The sequence below is a fragment of the Amphiura filiformis genome, chromosome 11 (assembly GCF_039555335.1).
Source record: "Amphiura filiformis chromosome 11, Afil_fr2py, whole genome shotgun sequence".
NCBI classification, from domain to species: domain Eukaryota; kingdom Metazoa; phylum Echinodermata; class Ophiuroidea; order Amphilepidida; family Amphiuridae; genus Amphiura; species Amphiura filiformis.
In genome coordinates this window covers 32,943,729-32,962,651 of record NC_092638.1, presented here as the reverse complement: position 1 = coordinate 32,962,651, position 18,923 = coordinate 32,943,729, and the positions used below count along the sequence as shown (strand labels likewise).

At 40.4% G+C, this 18,923-nt stretch overlaps 1 protein-coding gene across 5 annotated transcripts in view; it reads left to right on the top strand.

The window, feature by feature from the left end:
* The first annotated feature begins 3,566 nt into the window (after nucleotides 1-3,566).
* The window catches only part of LOC140164745 (caspase recruitment domain-containing protein 11-like), a 70,485-nt gene continuing 55,128 nt past the window's right edge, over nucleotides 3,567-18,923 (top strand). For 2 of the 5 annotated variants that reach the window (XM_072188109.1, XM_072188106.1), the window contains exons 1-2: nucleotides 3,736-3,900; nucleotides 8,633-8,978. The gene's annotated coding sequence lies outside the window, so the exon portion shown is untranslated. The other 3 variants (XM_072188108.1, XM_072188110.1, XM_072188107.1) reach the window with 3 other exon arrangements.

The following is an 18,923-nucleotide window of genomic DNA, read 5'->3' as shown; positions in this document are numbered from 1 at the left end:
GGCATCTACTATTTCTATGTTCCATGGCTCTGGGGAGTGGGGCAGTAGCTGAAAATAGGTTAGTCTACATTACCAGTCATTATCTATTTTTTTTTAAATTTAAATTTAAATTTTTAATTTTACAAAAATGCATGATGTAGGCCTACGAAAGGGGTGAGCACGGGAGGGGGGGGGCGATGAAAATAGAAAATAGCTATAGACTACATTACCAGTCGTTATCCACGGACCCGGGAGGGTGTCCTGGGTTGATTGATTGAAAGTCACAGACTGAACTTAAAACTCATGGTTATAAAAAATTGTATAAAAAGGAATGGTAGGCCTATATTATTTTTGATTTTGATCAGCAAGAAAGTACAGGGTGTCCCAATAAAAAGAGGCCCCTGATTGCGCCCTCTTTTTCGCCTATTTTTGAAAAGTTGATTAAATATATTTTGGTATACAAAGAAACCTTTAATCGTTAGCTTTTATAAACCAAAACAATTATATCAATCGGCTCACAACTTTTGAAGATATGCTCTTTTGAATAAAAGTACCCGTTTTTCACTCTGTCCACGGATAACAAACAGAGTGGTTGGGATGGCTCATGCTGTGGAGTGGCCTGCACGATCACCAGACCTCACACCACTTGATTTGTTTCCTTTGTGGCAAAATCCGAGATCTTCGCAAACGTATTACTGAATGCATTCGCAAGTATCCGGCGCACAAGGATGGTACCCAACGCAATTGATGCAATGAGGACCAGGGCTGAAACCTGTATTCGCCAAGGAGGCAACCAGGTAGAGGGCAGAGCAGCACAGTAAACTCACTTCAGAAGAACCAAAGACAAACCAAACAGCCTTTAGGGCTACCTTTAATCCTAAAAAGAGAAATGACTTATGCTGTAAATAAAAAAAGAAAGCAAGAAATAACAAAGTAAGAAATTAAGAAACATAATAAAACAAAAAGGCATAAATAACTAAGAAAATAATATTATTGCAAGTAAAGCAAAAGAAGTCCCATTCGGCATCCATTTTACACACAAATTAATGACACTATTAACAAAATCCATTGCCCATAAACCCACTGGTAAAGCCCATTCCATAAATAAAGTTATTTTATAAAGTTATCATTGAGGAATGTTTGATATTCATGCATGGTATGTGTACTCCTTTTCAATCTTTGAAGTAGCCAAACCTTCTCCGTGGACAGAGTGAAAAACGGGTACATTTCTTTAAAAGAGCATATCTTCAAAAGTTGTGAGCCGATTGATATAATTGTTTTGGTTTATTAAAGCTAACGACTCAAGGTTTTTTACATACCAAAATATATTTGATCAACTTTTCAGAAATAGGAGAAACAGAGGGCGCAATGAGGGGCCTCTTTTTTTTTGGGACACCCTGTATATTCGCAAAGTATAAGGTCTCACATAAATTTATCATGAAATTTTTTAAAAAATCGGGTTTGTATTTGTAATGACAATTTGACTTCCAGTACGGCGTGTACAAGCACGACCCGAAATATTATGAATTTCACATTAGACTATACGTAATAACTTACGAATGTAAATTTGATAATCGACTATTATCATTATCAGTAACACCCGTACAGGGCCTCTGCACGACATGCAAAAATAAAATAATGAATAGAGTGCACACACGTCTTCCAAATCTAGGTATATCAAACACCCAGATTTGGAAGTAAATACAAATATATGTTGTTAAACAAACAAATAAATAAATAAATAAATAAATAAATAAATAAATAAATAAATAAATAAATAAATAAATAAATAAATAAATAAATAAATAAATAAATAAATAAATAAATAAATAAACAAAATAAGTAACCACATGATCTTCAGGTGAACAAATATGACTTACATGTATACTCGACTGAGTATGTTGATTAATATTTTTGAGCAAATTTGTATGGGGTGAAACTGAGTTTGTCTTACTTTTAGAAAATTAATCTAGAAAATTTAATTTAGAGAAATCAGAAATCAAATTTAAATATTTGCGGTCGTGCGATTTTTTATAACCCGGTCTTTAGGGCCCAAATTAGGGGCCATGGATTGTAATCCATACAGATGCAGAGTGTAAACTCTGTCGGGAATCACGTAGTTTCCGGGGAGGGGGGCACTCTAATAGTAAAATGACATGCATGTGCGGAAAACCCCAAAAATCAGTTCTTTCTGCAGTTTTTGAGCCATATTCTAAAACTTGGTTGCCGATCTTATAACAGTATAGAGTGTCCCCACAAAATGGTCTTGGGAGCAAAAAATGGCTTTTTGGATGAAAACAAGAAAAAATTGGATCTTTTTTTTGGAGGTGGTGAAGGGGATCTTTGGAGGAAAGCAAGAAAAATAAATGGGCAAAAACAGGAGAAAAAGAAAAAATATAATGCACTGAGATATTTATTATCAGTTGAACTGATGGAATTCCAGTATTTTGCGTATAGTACTCCTAAGTCTTTACCGTTTAGTATTAATTTAATTCTCCTACATAGTACAAGTATAAGTTCTAACTATCCTTGTACAATAATGTACTTTACTACTGTTAGAACCTTTTAATCGCACCTTATCAGTGGTTATATTACAGATTCCCGAATGATTATATAGTTATGTAGATTCCATTGATTAATAGTACACCAGTCAACGATTGAAAGAATTCAACTTCCTGTAACCATTCGGCTATTGTTCCTATTGTATAACATGACATTGCGCTAATCACCTCATCAAGTGGACAATACAAAAATATTGCCATGATCCTTCCATATGCAAACATATTTATCAATATACAATAAACAGATAAATAGTATTAAAATGTACTAATTTTGTTAGATGAACAACTTTAAGTAAATAATAATAAAATAAATAATAAATAAATAAATAAATAAATAAATAAAATAATAAAATAATAAAATAAATAAATAAATAAATAAATAAATAAATAAATAAATAAATAAATAAATAAATAAATAAATAAATAAATAAATAAATAAACAAACAAACAAACAAACAATACATAATAAATACATAAATAACAAAAAAAAAGAGAATACACTTTAAAACATAACATAACAATAATAAATAGTCTGAGCTATCAACAAAAAAACCCACAGTAAATAATAATAATAATAATAATGATAATAATAATGCCTAATAATATTAACAATAATAGTATTGATAACAATACTCACAGTAATAACAAAAGATACGCGCGTATGCACTGTTCAATTTAGGTAAATTCATTGAATGTATAAACTATTATTAACTATTAGTCTATTATAGGCCCTGCTGCCATTCAACATTGATCGATTATTATACGTGTGATCAGCTGGTGATAGATCATACAGAACACGGTGCATACATTGGATAAATAAGATTATTAATTTCCTTATATTAGTTCCTTCTAAGTTCAAGATTCAAAACAATTATTATATTCATATGCATTCTTGATTCACTGTCATGACTGTCACGCTCAAAGAAGCGTTTTAACACGAGGGGATGAAATGTCTAGGGGATGAAGTGTCCAGGGGATGAAGTGTCCAGGGGATGAAGTGTCCAGTATTCGAAACGATTGACCAACCAGAGTGGGTCGGCTTATACAGCGACCAAAAGTTACCCAGTTCCTGTTCTTTTGAACAGATTTTTGCACCCAGAGGGACAAGCTTTTTTAAGCAATGACCCTGCTCCTACGAGAGCGAACCAAAACGAACGAACGAACGAACGAACAGTCGGTAAATATTTTGCAGAACCAGTCCATGTGCAATAATATTGTGCATACATGTGTGCATTGTTGTTGTGTCACCTGTCTATTTTCCACTGACTTGACACTGCACTGGACTGCATCCTGGACCTGGTGCCATATTGGCTGTGTGAGCCAGACATAGCTACTGGTCGTTGTGAATCAGCTTAAACCGGTATTGCTTGTAACTAACTTCAACTTGTAAAAGTTTTAAGCTTTCACATGTTCAATATTTTATTTTATTTTATTAGAATTAAAATTCTTATTTTTAGATTTGACAGTAGACACGTGTTTTACCAGTGCCTGTGTCTATGTGCAGTGTGGATAAAGAAGCTGCTCACGATACTGAAATCTGAATCATGCTTGTTTCATACTTTTGTGCCGCTTGCCGCTGAGCAGCGTGATGTATATGCGCATTGCAGACAAACGGACACAATCGTTTGTCATTGTTGTCTTAAGTGGAAGTATGACGGGGCATTACAGTTTGTGTCGTCTGTGATACCGTATTGTAATCTGTCTCACTACAGTCTCGGTCTACTACGAGGAACCCATACCGTACTTAGCTCTACTCTGCTAGTACGGTATGGGAGGATCTGTATGCAGAAAGCTAACACAACGTAATTTCAATTAGAGCTTGTTCGAAAACATGCAAGGCTCCAGTAGCTTAAATAGCTGCATATTTGTCATAATATTAATTACACAGGTTGCTGTACTTCTAAATGTTCATGTTTGAAATTGTAATTAATAGGCCCCTACTCCATTATGAATCCAGAAAAAAATAAGTTTTCCAGAGCACGCAATTTCAATGCAACTTCAACTTTTAGTGCCGTAAATATGAAATATCACATGATCAGGTGTCACATGGTACATGTCAGCTCTGTGGCAAAGCGATGACGTCACTCTGTTTAGGCTGTTTTATGACTTCGCTTTTTAGTGCCGTATGGTTGCACGTACCAAATTTTTTAGATGTGTTTTTCATCTTTTTTGGTGATTGTACATACAATGCAGCATATGGTTCTTTTCATAAGGAACGCAGGATTAGTTTGATGAACAATTTAGAGTGAGTATAATGTGCAATTTACTGACAATCGACGCACTAAAACTGAGATGCCTCTTCTGTGCAAACTTAAAATAGGGCAGCATCAATAACGAAAATGTCATACCGATAAATGACACGTCTGTTTTGCCCGGTTTTTTTAAGTTTGCCTTGCGAACTAGTCTCGGTCCCAGCCGATTTGCAAAAGGGCCCACTCAAAATTATGAAAAAAATGCGGATTAGGGTGGTTTTGAAAAGCAAAACGAGGATCAGCATATGGATCTGCGATTCTAAAATCACCCAATTAACGACCATTAGGCCATCTGCAATTGATTCTGAGTTTCCTGCTGGGATATTTGAAAAATTTGACGAGGGAGAATTCATTATTCATTATTTGGTGTCAATTCATTATTGTCTTCCAATTGATAATAAATATGACCGGTACTATTGAGCAAATAAAATTTGTAAACAAACAAATTCAGCTTCCAGGGTGTACATTTCAAGTTTATTACTTCTTCAATAGGCCTACAGCACATTCATTTCGGGGCTAAAAACAAAAGGGTGCTTTCGTTACTTACATCACTGAATCATTAATGTTCAATACAAAAGGTCAATGGTTCAAGGTCAGTATCCATCAACCCCATTTAGCATTGTTTAGTACGCATATATGCATGGTGTAAGGTAGAAGAATTCTGCAACTATGCTAGTTCACTGCAAAGCAACATCGTAATTTGTACACAAAATGCAATACCGGTAATTTAAAACATACATGCATTTGAACGATACTTGTAAGTTTAGCTCACTTTTTTATGTTTAAAAATATAAAAAAGTGAGCTAAACTTACGGTTTCAACTGCAAGCAAACTTCGCCGTGAACTTTGTACTCTGCAATGTTAAAATCAGTGCAAAAAATTTACCAACTGATCTCCTTCACATGCATGATTTTCCAACACTGCGCACATGCATAAATCGTCCGTATGCTGTTGCATTTGTAAGAGTGTAAAGAGTCTAGGTCATTTGATAGACTTAGTGCGCATACCGCAATCTCTTCGGTCTTCGGAAGTACTACGGTATTTCGCGGCAATTCGGTACAACATATTTTTGCCTGTACGAGAGACTGTCGATTTTGAACTCCTCGGTGAAAAACTAATTTGACCCCTGTGGAAATAATGATTTGGTCTGTTGCTATGCATGCTTTAATGTTCTGATTGTTATGCATGCTTTGTTCTGATTGTTACCAGGATATCTTTTTGGTAGGCCAACAGGTGATCATGTTTTGATCATGCTCAGTCTTGTTTGTCTGTGGGCCACCATTATTCTGTCAGAATTCATCCAGAAGTCATGTTGAAAAATGTTTTCCTTATGTGCATGCTATTTGGTTGTAACATGTTTGATGCAAATAAATATATGAATGTCTGTTTGAATGCCTGACAGAGGCACAATTGTTGCTATAAATGTTTAATTTATTTCCGACTGGGGTTAAAAGGTCTATATGAAATATAAATGCCCCCCCTCCCCCCGGGGAAGTGGACTGCAAATTTCTTGCACCTCATTTTGAACATTTTTTAATTTTCAACTTACTGCACTAAAAGTGTACACAATATAATACTGTACAAAGTGTCCACCAAATTTGGCACTCGTATACTGTTTCAAGTTAAACTTCTCAGGTGGTCACATTCCCTCAGATAACCCCTGACATCATGCAAGTATATCGCTATTGCCTCTTTGCAGGTATTGTGCCCCCCCGGGGGTCTTTTCGGAGCTGCGAACCGGGCTGTGAACAAGTAAAATGGGGTCTTTTGGAGCTGCGAAAAGTCAAAATCAAGGGTATTTCTTGGCTTTTGGGTTGAAAATCGCTTGAAAAAACAAGAAATATGAGGAATAAGCAATTTTTGGGTCTTTTAGAGCTGAAATTATCAAAATCAAGGGTCTTTCGAGCTTTAATTTGGTCAAATATAGCGGGTCTTTCGAGCTGCGAAACCCAAAAGGGGGGTCTTTCCGGGAGCATACCCGTATGGTCATTTGTGTTTAGTGCCCGCCCCCCCCCCCGGATCAGTGATCATCTTCAGATTGATGTCCTTGATTGCAATTATTACTTCCTCCTGTAGTATTTGACTAGGCACCCATTCATCACATATCACTGTCAGGAAGTAAATTACAATGCTGTGACTCGTTTGGGAAATTCCCTAAATCTGTCCCACCCAGCCATCAGGTTATGAAAACAATAATTCATGTCAGTTCTAGTTTTGATTTGCTCTATATTATGGAAACCGAAATGAAGTACGGTCATTGTACTGTTTTCGGTGTGATCCCGATTCCCGATACTATTTGTAGCAGTTTATTGTTTCAATCAATGGGATATGATCTGTGGAGTAACGGTTAATTTTCACTTGGGGCAGGGACGGTGATATAAAATGACTACAGAACACTGTGAAATTTGCTGTACAATGTCTTACAGATAAGGACTGCACGGTGCATACAGGCCCGTACGCAGGATTTCATTTGGGGGGTGCTGATTTTGAAAAAGTGGACTTTGTTCCATGTGGGGGGGCAATTTTGTGAAAAGTGGACAAAATTTGAACCTTTTTGTTTTTGTTCAAAAAAGCGTAAAAAACCTGCGCACAAGCCTGTGTGCATACATTGTACACGTGCACTGGAGAACGAATTTCAGTGGCATCGCCAGTATTTTTTCCAGGGGGAGGGGGACAAGAAAACTCACGGGCGAGTGACACCAAGCACCAGACTTTAATGGAACTGAGAACCCATTTTCAGAGCCAAATTATCGAGCTGAAAATTCATTTTATTCTCCTAATTTTTGGATGTTTACTTATCCTTCAGTTTTAGACTGGTCATTCCTGTACATTTTGTACACCCTCAGAAATTCAGGAAATCTTTTATAATAGCTATGTAGGCCTACAGAATATCTATCTAGGTCAAAAATTGATTTATTTTAACCAGGCCGGTACGCGGGATTTCTTTTAAGGGTTACAGATTTTGAAAATGTGGAGCTTTTTTCTGGGGGGGGGGGGAGTAATTTTTGTGTGGATACCTACTGAAAAATGTCATAAAAAATATGCTAGCATCACAAAATACTTCTTTAAATACAGAAAATTGAGTCAAAGAACCAGTAATCGCAATTTATATTTCCATATAGGTCTTGCGGTTCTTGAGTTAGTCATTTATTTAGTTTTGGGCATTTTCCCCCTCCCAAAAAAAAGCATGCACATGGGGCAGAAATGTAAACACCAGTCATATTTAATTTTTGTCAAGAGAACTTTGAATGCATGCTTTGTATGAGTTAGACTGATCAAGCATGAACACCCCGGGTATGAACACGGACATAGACTTCTGAAAGATTGGCAATAATATGTGGTGTGATCAAGCAAAATCAGTCTGAAGTCGGTCATATTCACTTTTCATTTTCATATTGGATTGTAACAAGCATTTGTAAACAGTGGCGGCACCATGGGAGGGGGGCATGGGGGGCTCTTGCTCCCTGTTTCCCCCCCAGTAAAAATCCAAAATTACGAACAATTTGCACTTTTTGCAGCAATTTTGCGCAAAATTTGTTGGTATTTCCCCCCTGAAATCACTTTGCCCCCCCCATGCCCCCACTGTTTGCAAAGCTACATTTTTCAGAAAACTTCATTGAAATTGGACAACCAGTTAAAAAGATATGAGCAGTTAAAGAATTTCCAAAACAATAGGAAACAAGAGAAAATACTTCCTTGGTTTGGCTATGTTTCAAAATCAATATTTCCGACTTCCGACTGATTTTGCTTGATCACATCACATATATTGTCAAGAACAGGGAACAGAATGTTTGACAAACCAATAATTTGCATTGACCTTGTCTTTTGTTTGATTTCCAGGTTGATAATGCCATGCATGATGTAACTTGGCGACTTCTGTAGAGCAGACACGTAACAGTAATTCGCATGCAGTTATGAGGTGAAATAGGACTGGGACATTTTATTGCAGTGTACGACTTACAGTGTGAGAAGAAACAACATGTAGTGTTGCCAGAACTACAAACAACTTAAAACCTGTCAGTTGGTGACTCAAAGATTTGATTTTAACTCAGTGGACACTGACATTGTACACCGCTGATTAGATCAAATAGCTAGGTTACAACTTCCGTGTATTTTGCACTTGTGCATGATTATTTTACTACCAGTGTCATCTTTAAACTGGAGTTGAGCTAGTTGTGCAGCAGTGGTGAGTTCTGCATGTATATGCTTTTTTGTTCTTATTTTAATAGCAAAGTATGGTTATATATGACAGGCTTTGTATCCAGGCACGTAATAAGAATATCCAGTTTCTTATTTCTTGACCCAAGGGCTAAGAGCAAAATTGTACAATTGATTTCTTGAGCGAGGCTTTTCTTTTCCTTGCTCTTTTTCTTCATTCTGTTTCTTTCTTGTTGTCTCTTCATAAAGGCCAGCAATCAGCATGCTTTAATATTTAAGCCTTTAAATTAAGCTGGCTTGAGCATTTAGCTCGGTCCCATCAGGGCCAAAGTGTGCTCCTGAGGCCTCTTGTCATAATGTCCAGGGTTCAATCCCTGGACTGCAGTTGCAACATGTTTGGGTATATATTTGCTTGGGTAAAAGTCTGAATTTAATTGAGATTATAATTTGCTTTGTGGAAAAATCTAAATTTTATTGGAAAAGTCCGAGTTTGTAAATTTGGTTCTTAACAATTTGGCATGTGCTGCAAAGGGGGAGGGGGTCGGGCAGGGGGCACTTCAATATGAAATGACTATAGGTGTAGGGCTGGCACTTTCGCAGTAAGGGGCATGCGGTGAGAGCAAAATGTAAAAAATATAGGGTTATCGGGTGAGAACATGACTTTTTTTAAATGGAACCTTTGGGTGAGAGCCAAAACAGCGCCACAGAAACCTCGACATCAAATTTCTAGTTCTACAATGTAAATGGCTTCAAATTTCTTTGTTTTTTCAAAATAAGTAACAAAATCAGTGATAAATGAAAGTTGCTGTTCAAATTGAACTTGTCTTTGGGTGACAGATCAAATGGAAAAATAGGGGGTCTTTGGGTGACAGAGCATGTGTTTGTAAAAAAATATGGGGTCTTTGGGTGACAGTTTTTGAATAACTTTCATGAAAATTATTTTTAAAAAGCGCCAAGATTCTTTTGTGTGTACGTATGGTCCATTGTCACCTGCACCTGGTAGTCTTGTAACATGTCTAATGGCGCCGACCACCCATCACTTGATGAATTGTTTAATTCGAATTAATCAATTTGATATTATAGACTGCTAAGCAGAAATACAGAAACCTAATTCAAGCTGAATGAGCCCAAATTCATTGCCATTAACGAAAAAATTATACTTGGGCTCTCGACTATTTTTAAAGTGATGGGATGTGCAGACACCAGTTTGAAGCTAGGGGTCTTTCAGTGAGAGATTTGACACTAAAAAGTGAGAAAAACAAGGATCTTTTTGTGAGAATGGGGAAATTTTGACCAAAAAAAGGGAATCTTTCTTTAAGAATGGGAAAATTTGAGGTCAAAACATAAAAGTTGACACATTTTTGGTACAAAATTGTCAAAAAATCATCAAAATTTTATAATCTATACTATTAAAGAGGAACTTGCCGATAATCGATACTGATCGATACTTTGAAGAGGAACTTGCCGATAATCAACCAATGGTGGCCCGGTCTGTTGCGGCGTTGCTATACGCGGATTACGCACAGGTCGTGGCAACTTCCCGACGCGCTAATGGTAACAAAACTTCCAGCACGGTATAAATCGCAACAGTATAATAAATCTACTGCATTGGTTTATGATGATTTTCGGAAACTTCTTTTGTGATGACTTTCCGAAGATTTTAAGGTAGGCCTAGGCTTGATTAGCATGGTATAATGGTATAATATATCTCAACAATGGCGCCAGTAGATTTCTTTTTGACATTGGGGGATAGGGATGAAAAGCATTTCTTAGAAGTAGGCATATTAATAGTGAATCTGGCACCTTTTGGCAACATTAACGATGGCGTAGGTTTCTTTTGACATGGGGGATGGCGTTTAAATCAATTTCTTGAAATAGGCCTACAGTGAATCCAGCACCTTTTGGCAACAGATTAATTTATGGCCATAATGAAGCTAAAATGGTGAATTATATGGTGCAAAAGTGGAACAAATTCGCACGACGAAGACCGCTACAATTGGCACTGTGACTTTTTTTAGCCAAATATGAGGTTGATTTTGTCAGAAACCCACATGTACATGTATACAGGTGTCAACTTGGGGGGTGATTGTATGGACCATTGCCCTAGGCTTATCAAACCCCCACCACCGGGAATTTAAGAGGGAAAGAACGAAAGAAAGAAAGAAAGAAAGAAAAACAACGGGAAAGCAAGAAAGAGAAAGAAGAAAGAAAGAAAGAAAGAAAGAAAGAAAGAAAGAAAGAAAGAAAGAAAGAAAACAACGGGAAAGCAAGAAAGAGAAAGGAGAGAGAAACGAAAAGAAAGAAAGGGAAAAACAGAAAAAAATTGACAGACAGAAAAAAAGAAAGAAGAGAGAGAGAGAAAGAAAGTGAACAAGCAAGAAAAAGAAAGAGAGAAATGGAACGCAGGAAAGAGAGAGAGAAACTGAAAGAAAAAAAAAAAGGAAAAAAAAAAGGGAAGGAGGAAGGGAGGAGGGAAGGAAAGAGGGAAGGAAAGAGGGAAAGAAAGAGGGAAAGAAAGAAAGAAAGAAAGAACGAAAGAGAGAAAGAAAGAAAGAAAGAAAGAAAGAAAGAAAGAAAAAATAAGTCAACAGGGTGTTTGGTACAAAAATTACGCAAAAGATTTTATGCTAAGGAAGTCGTTTGCAAAGTAGAGGCAACAAATGGTAGGCCTACCACATCACTAACCGCGTAATAATTGAGCTGTTAAAAGCGATACCAATTGCCATGATTACCATTTCCATCGCTTATACTAACCGCTCCCGATACTAACCGCTCCCATTTACTCATCTAGCGGGGGCCATGCAAGCGCTGGCAATACCCGCTAGTTTTTGATTAATTTGAAGCAAAATTATAATGACATTGTGTGAAGTTTAGAGAAACAACGGGACCATTCGATGAGAGATTATCAGAAATTTGTTCAAAATTCTTGGACGAAGGTGATCTTTTGACTGTAAAACAAAAAAGGGGGCTGAGAGGGAGTTGAAAAATGGGTGTCAAAATGGCTGCACATCCCCATCACCCGCACACATCACCCATTTTAGTGACAAGTTGGAAAAGAGGATCAGACAGACTACACATATGTGATATGAGCAAGGGGAATGAGTCGGGTGTCGCTAATATGGGTAATATTGTTTTTGAGATATTGGCAAAAACAGTGTTCAAAATCTTTTGTTTTTAAGTTTTGAGCCTTTTATAAATTGCTCATAACTCAGTAACCAGATGTTCGATTTTGTTGAGGTTGTATCAAAATGTAGTATTCGTAAACTGCCAGAAAGTGTCTTTTAATTGAAAATTGCCGGCATGTGACTCACATCACATAAATTATATGGTTTACACCAGGGGTGGATGCAGGTCCCGATGCAGATTTGAATTTGTAAGAGGGTACTCATGAAAATTATTCTGTCTTTTAATTTGCTTGCCTCAATATAAATGCCAAATACAATTGTACGGGCCATTCGGTGTGGAGACAGTCTGAGTCCAAACTTCTTTAAAAAACCTCACATTAAAATCTGTGTTTTCTTATATGTATTATCTCTTACAGGATATACTACAGCCATATTTAATATGCACTAAATGCATTAAATGGTTGAAACTGAAACACAAATAAATGTAACAGACAGTTGTTAACCTTGAAAACATTGACTTTGGTGATATGTTCGTAGATAATGGAGCTATTTTATGTTGTGTATTAATAGACACAACTTATGTACTTTATGTAAACATATGTTCTACAGCCAGTGGTGGCACCAGGATGGGGAGGGGGAATGCTGCCCAGTCAGAACTCTTGCCCCCATGAAGGGCACCCCTTTCAAGCCATTTTTGAAAGGGCACATCTATTTTACAAGGCAATTACATGTTAAAGAATAGTAGCAATTTTAATTGCAAAATTAAGTTAAAATTAAAATAGGGCATCAAGGGCTGGTACATGTAGGCTGGGGCACTGATGGCAATTGCCTTTGGTGCCTTCGGTATTTTGCAGCCTGCCAATCAGTAAAACCCAAAATTACAAAATTTCCACTTATTGCTGCAATTTTGAGCTAAATTTGTTAATTTTGCCACCCCCCTAAAATTCTCTTCCCCCATGCCCCCTGAAAAAAATTTCTGGCGCTGCCAGCCACTGTCTGCAGCATCATTCCTTTATAAGGTTTCAACAAGTTTGATAGAATCCTGTAAAACTTGCTTCAATGTGTATAGGCATTTTGAAATTTTAATTTGTGTTAAGGGACCGTTCATTATTTCCACCGGAGGGGGGCCGGGAGAATACATGGGGGGGTCAGATGGTTTTGTCAGGCAAAAAGGGGGTCAGATGGTTTTTAGTTATTGAAAGGGGGGGTCAGATGGTTTTGCATCTCAAAAATCCTAGAGCTTCCGGGGGCTTCGCCCCCTGGACCCCCATCTGGAACATTGCCCCATGACCCCTGACCCTTAAATTTGCGCTTTGCCTGTCGGCCGACACTTTGGTCCTAGTCCAGACTTAAGTCGGGCCTCACCTGTTTTTCACCTGCCACGGTGTGAATTGACATAAATTTGCACAAAGTAAGTAATTTATTATAACATTTTGAAAAAATGGGTCATTGGGTAAAACATTCCAAAAAATGGAGAAAAATTCTAGATTTTGCCAAATGTCAAATGTACAATACAAATTTGCTGAAATAAGAGAATTTTGAACCATATTTCATAAATATACATGTACACTGCCATTTTCGTAATAGAGAATTGCAAGCTACTGCACAGTAATGCTGTGGTCAGACTCTTCTTTGTTCTTTTACTATCAAACCCCACCCCACACAGGTGTCATTTCCATACCCTAGTTAAACTACAAAGACTACCCAAACCACCATGACAGTAAACTTGGGCAATGTATTCAAAATACATTATAGAAAAATAACATCATCATCATCATCATCATCATCATCATCATCATCATCATCATCATTATGACTTTTATAACTACTACTAGTATTTGTCGTCTTGTCCTGTCTTGTCTTGTTCTTTATTGTGGACTTTAACAATGACCAAGATCTGGAATGATATAATGGTATAATGATATATAACTAACTGTAACATACTATACAATAACGTATAATCCTCTATGCCCCCAAGTCCTTGAGTGTATTATTTTAGGTACCTGGATAATGAGCACATGTATATCAAGGACTGAGAAACAACTTAGCTAAGTATTTACAGTCTTGAGGCACATGGAACGCCGGACAGAAGGGGCTGCGGAAGGCAGGCTTGGTGGTGTGTATGTTTCCTTTAGACCCGGAGAGTTGTGGGGTAGCAACTCGTGACAATGCGGCGCTGTGGAAGCTGAGTGTCGCGGGTGGAAGAGGGTGGCGGATCCAGGGACAATGCTGGTCCAGGGGTGTTTGGTGCTGGTTGGGTTGTGGGTGTGTCTGGAGTAGGTGGGGCAGTGTTGTCCGTGAGGTGGCATACCTGTAGTCACCTTGTTCGGTCGCTGGGTGCAGATGCTAAGGAGGGTCTGTGAGGTACGACTGGTGGTGTAGGAGGGCAGATGAGATGATGGGGCTGGCAAGACACTGCAGGTGTATAGTGCCGCAAGAACTTCCTGTTACGTAAGGTTACTCGGCCAGAGCCATCTACGCGAACCACATATTGGTCAAACTGACGCACCTCAATGACAATGCCTGTTTTGTCCCATTTGGTTGGGTGAGGGCCGGTTTGATTCTGGACTCGTACGTGGTCACCAATAACAAGGGGAGGAAGGTGTCTTGTGTGCTCTGAAAGCCGTTCTGCAATTTTCATGTGTCTGTTACGCAGGGCCTCTTCTCGGGCTGCCAGTGTCTCTCTCCATGTTGGGTGTGGTTCATAGCGACCGGGGTGTATGGGAATGAAATCACGTATGGGTCGACCAAACAGACACTGTGCTGGGGAGAGTTTAGTCCCTTTGTCTGGTGTATTTCTGTATTGTAACATTGCCCGTTGAAAGGAGTCAGTGTCTAGGTCTCCATTGGGGTTTGTGTTGTCAGTAAGAAGGCGTTTAACTGCTTTTAACTGCAACTTCAGCTCTGCAGTTGCTGTGAGGGTAGGCAACAGATGATACACGGTGCCGGACTCCCCAATTTTTGAGAAAGGTCTTGGTGGCGGTGGATGAGAACGCCGGACCACCATCAGAGGACAGCTCATCACTTATTCCATATGTGACAAATGTACGCCTGAGGCTGGAGATTAGGCCGTTTGATCCATCAGCTGCCCGTTCCACAATTGGCCAATTACTGTAGCGATCCACAATGACCAAGTAATTGTTGCCAGCAAGGTGGAAATAGTCAGCACATATCGACTGAAATGGGTACACTGGTGCAACAGGTGGGGTAGGTGGTGGATTGGGCTGTGATGGGGCCATACGATTACACTGTGAGCATCGTGTGCGCATGTGGTGGATATCAGACGTAATGCCTGGCCAAAAAACTGAAGCTTCGGCACGCGAGGTCATGGATGAGATGCCCTGATGAGCTGAGTGGAGGGACTTCAGAACCTCAGGGCGGAGTGATGGGGGGATAATAATGCGGTGGTTGTGCATGGCAACGCCATCCAAAGAGTAGAGACCATCTCCCATCCAAAGAGTAGAGACCATCTCTCAGGCTGAAGTAATCTTGGAGATCGGGAGGCAACTCATGGCGTGATCCTGGCAGACCATCCTCAATTATTGACAGCAGCTTGGACAATGTCTGATCACTTGTTGTCGCCAGGCGCACATCGTCCCATGTGATAGACTTAAGGGCACTAAGGGAGGTGGACATAGCCGCCACTGCATCAGGCTCATGTGAACATGTGATAGATGTGGGCGATATGTACGTGCGTGCATTCAAGCAGAGTGAGGGGAGGTATGTTGTATCGTGATGCAGTGTAGCAACATCATCTGGGAGGTACATGCCCTTGGACTTGCTGACGGGTGGCGGAGACTCCGTCTGCTGCTCTGTGGCGAACACCTGGAACATGGACTATACGGAATCGATAGCGGAGTGATTTTTCCTTCAGGTTGCGAAGTCGTGGATTAGGGACATCCTCCAAGCATCTATCACCAAGGACCTTGAGGAGGGGCTTGTGGTCAACTGCAATGATCAGGTTATCGCAACCAAGGACGAAATGGCGTGCCTTATCTAATGCGTCTCACGACAGCCAAAGCTTCCCCTTCTACAGGGTGGTAGCGGGACTCAGCAGGGGTTGTGAAACGGCTACCAACCAGGGTGACTTTCCACCCTGTCTTGCAGCAGAATGGGTCTGGTTTTGTGCATTGACAATGTTTTGGAGCAACCAAAAGCCAATCCCAGTTTTGCTCCAATCTGTGGCAAGACACGTGGTGCGAGATTTGTCAAAGATCTCGACACCTTTGGAGATTTCCTCTATGATGATCCGCTTTGATTCTTCAAACAGGTCATTGAGTTCCTCCGTCCATGTAAATGGGGTACCTGGGCTAAGTAGCGAGCGGAATGGTAGCATCTTTTCCGCTGAGGCAAAGGCATAAGCTACTTGGTTGACCAGGCTATGCCAGGAGCGGATGTCAGTAATGTTGCGCGGGGTAGGGAACTTCTCAATGGCATCAAAGAGGCTGGGGCAAGGTCTCACTGATGAGGGGGATATTTCAAACCCTGCAAATTCAACAGTGTCTTTGGCAAAGACAAATTTGTCTGGATTAAGGGTGATACCGTGGCGACCACCTAGATCTAGCCAGCGGACTGCCTGGGAGAAAGACTCTTTAATGTTGTAAGACCACAGCAGTGTGTCATCCACACATTTTGTTTTGTTGGGTATGTCAGTGATGATCTCGTCAGAACGACGAGTATAACCATCACCAGAGGCAAGGTATCCTTGTGGTGCAACACGGTATCTGTACCGCCCCATGGGGTTATAAATGTAGTGAGGTGTCTATCCTCTTCATGCAGTGGTACGCTGTGATACCCATTCCACGCATCAAACACTGTCTTTTTTGTGCTGTGAGGGACAGATCTTGCCTGAATGAAAGGAGACTGTGTGTGGTGGGTTTCGCGAGTTGCGTGCTTGTTAAGGGGCTGAAAGTCAACAGTGCGACGTGGTTTACCATTCTTTTGGGGCAGATTACCATCCTGTGGCACCATGTCACTGGCTCACCGACAGGAACTGGTTCAATGACACCGAGGCGAACGTCTTGGTCAAGGCCAGCCTTGACATCCTCCCTCCAGTGTAGGGGTACAGGGATAGGGGTGTGATACGCGACTGGCTTGGCAGTGTTGTCAATCATGAGGCGGAGGGGCGGGCCCTGCATCATTGGTAATGGCTGGTGTTCACATGTATTAAAAGTAGATGATGCATAATAATCAAGCAGAAAATTTTCAAGTCTTCCACGGTTCTCCTCAGTGGTTGGAAATGGGGTGTCACTGGGGGTGGTGGGGGCGCTTGGCGTTGGGGGCAAGCGCATGGGGCAGTAAGAGATTACCATGAGTTTAGTTTAGGGTCAGTTGCTGACTGGTCGCTGTTTGCTATCCCGGATGCACACGCCGGCTGAGTTTCTCCAATTGTTGGGAATCTGTCTGATATCAGCCCTAGGTCAATACATGCCTGCTTACTTAAATACAGATTGTCATTTGTGTCTGTGAAATAGACAATTTGGCGTGTTTGTAGGGTAGTACCATCTTTTGTTGTACCGAGATTCTAAGAACAAGTGCCCCGAGGATGCGTATGCCTTTGTTGTCAGCGGCACTCATTTTCATAGTGACCGGTGTGAGATGGTGGGTTTGCAGACCCATGCGCTGGAGGAGTTTGGTACCTGCCAGACATGACTGACAGCCAGTGTCAGCTATTGCGCGGTAGTAGGCAGTACTTGGGGCGCGGGCAAGTGAAGGCCGAGCGTATCATAGTCTGAAGGGAGCGCACAAATGGCTACATCTATAAGGGGTTGGGGATCAGATGCCCGACGTTCCCAAGTTTTACACAGATTATTATAGACATGATGGTCAAGATTGATCACAGGACTACCTCCTGCATCTAAACTACATAGGTTAGAGTCATTAAACACATTATATAGAGTCATTGTCAATGCTGCAAAGTGTGTCAAATATGGCGCTTTCTGTGTCTGTCGTGCCTTTTCTTTGATTAGTAGGTTCTTTGGAATGTCCTTTGCGGCCGCCACCGCTGCAAACTGCGCCAAAGTGGCCCCGAACACTGCATTTTCCACACACATGGCCAAATGCAGGGCATGACTGCTCACGGTCCTTGCGACGTGTGCCATGTGACTCTTTACGACCACAATAGTTGCAAATGTGTCTTTGATGAGTGTTATCTGCCTTCTTCATTGAGCGGTAGCTACTTGTGGCAGCAGTGGAGGCTATGTTACCTTGTAGGCGGGTGGCGGATCGCTTCCGCTCTCTTTTGCCTCTATGTAGCTGACAGTTTCTTCTAAAGTCATGTTCTGTTTCTGCTCCCCAAGGAGCTCCAGTTGAATTTCCTCGTCGCTGATGCCACGAGAGATGGCGTCCTGTAGTACATGCTCACTATAGTCAACATTCTGGTTGCAATTTGGGCAGGGCACAATGAAATTACACACCCCTGCCTGGCCACGAAGACGGGCGGCAAAGTTCCGTAGCGGCTCATCTCTGTCTTGTCGCATGTCATGTAGCTGGACACGTGAAACCATGATATTTTCTTGACGAACAGCGAGTGTTTTCATGGCTTTCAAGACATCCTCTTCAGGTTTCCCAGTGAGTGTGATGCCCCCATTTGTGCGTGTTAAATCCTTGCGGAGGGGGTCATCGCAGCATTCAAGGAGCTGGATTACAATGTTTGCACCAGTTATTTTGGTGGCAGTTTTGTAGTCATTCCATCTGGAGAGGAAATATGTCCATTCTCTGATGTGCCCCGAGGGACACTGTAGGGCGTTTAACCTTTTCAGTTTTTGCACCACCTGGTTGGGGTGGCGTGTCGTGTTGTTTGCCATGAAGATTGAGTAGCGCAATAGTGAGGTCAGGTGTGGCGTCCT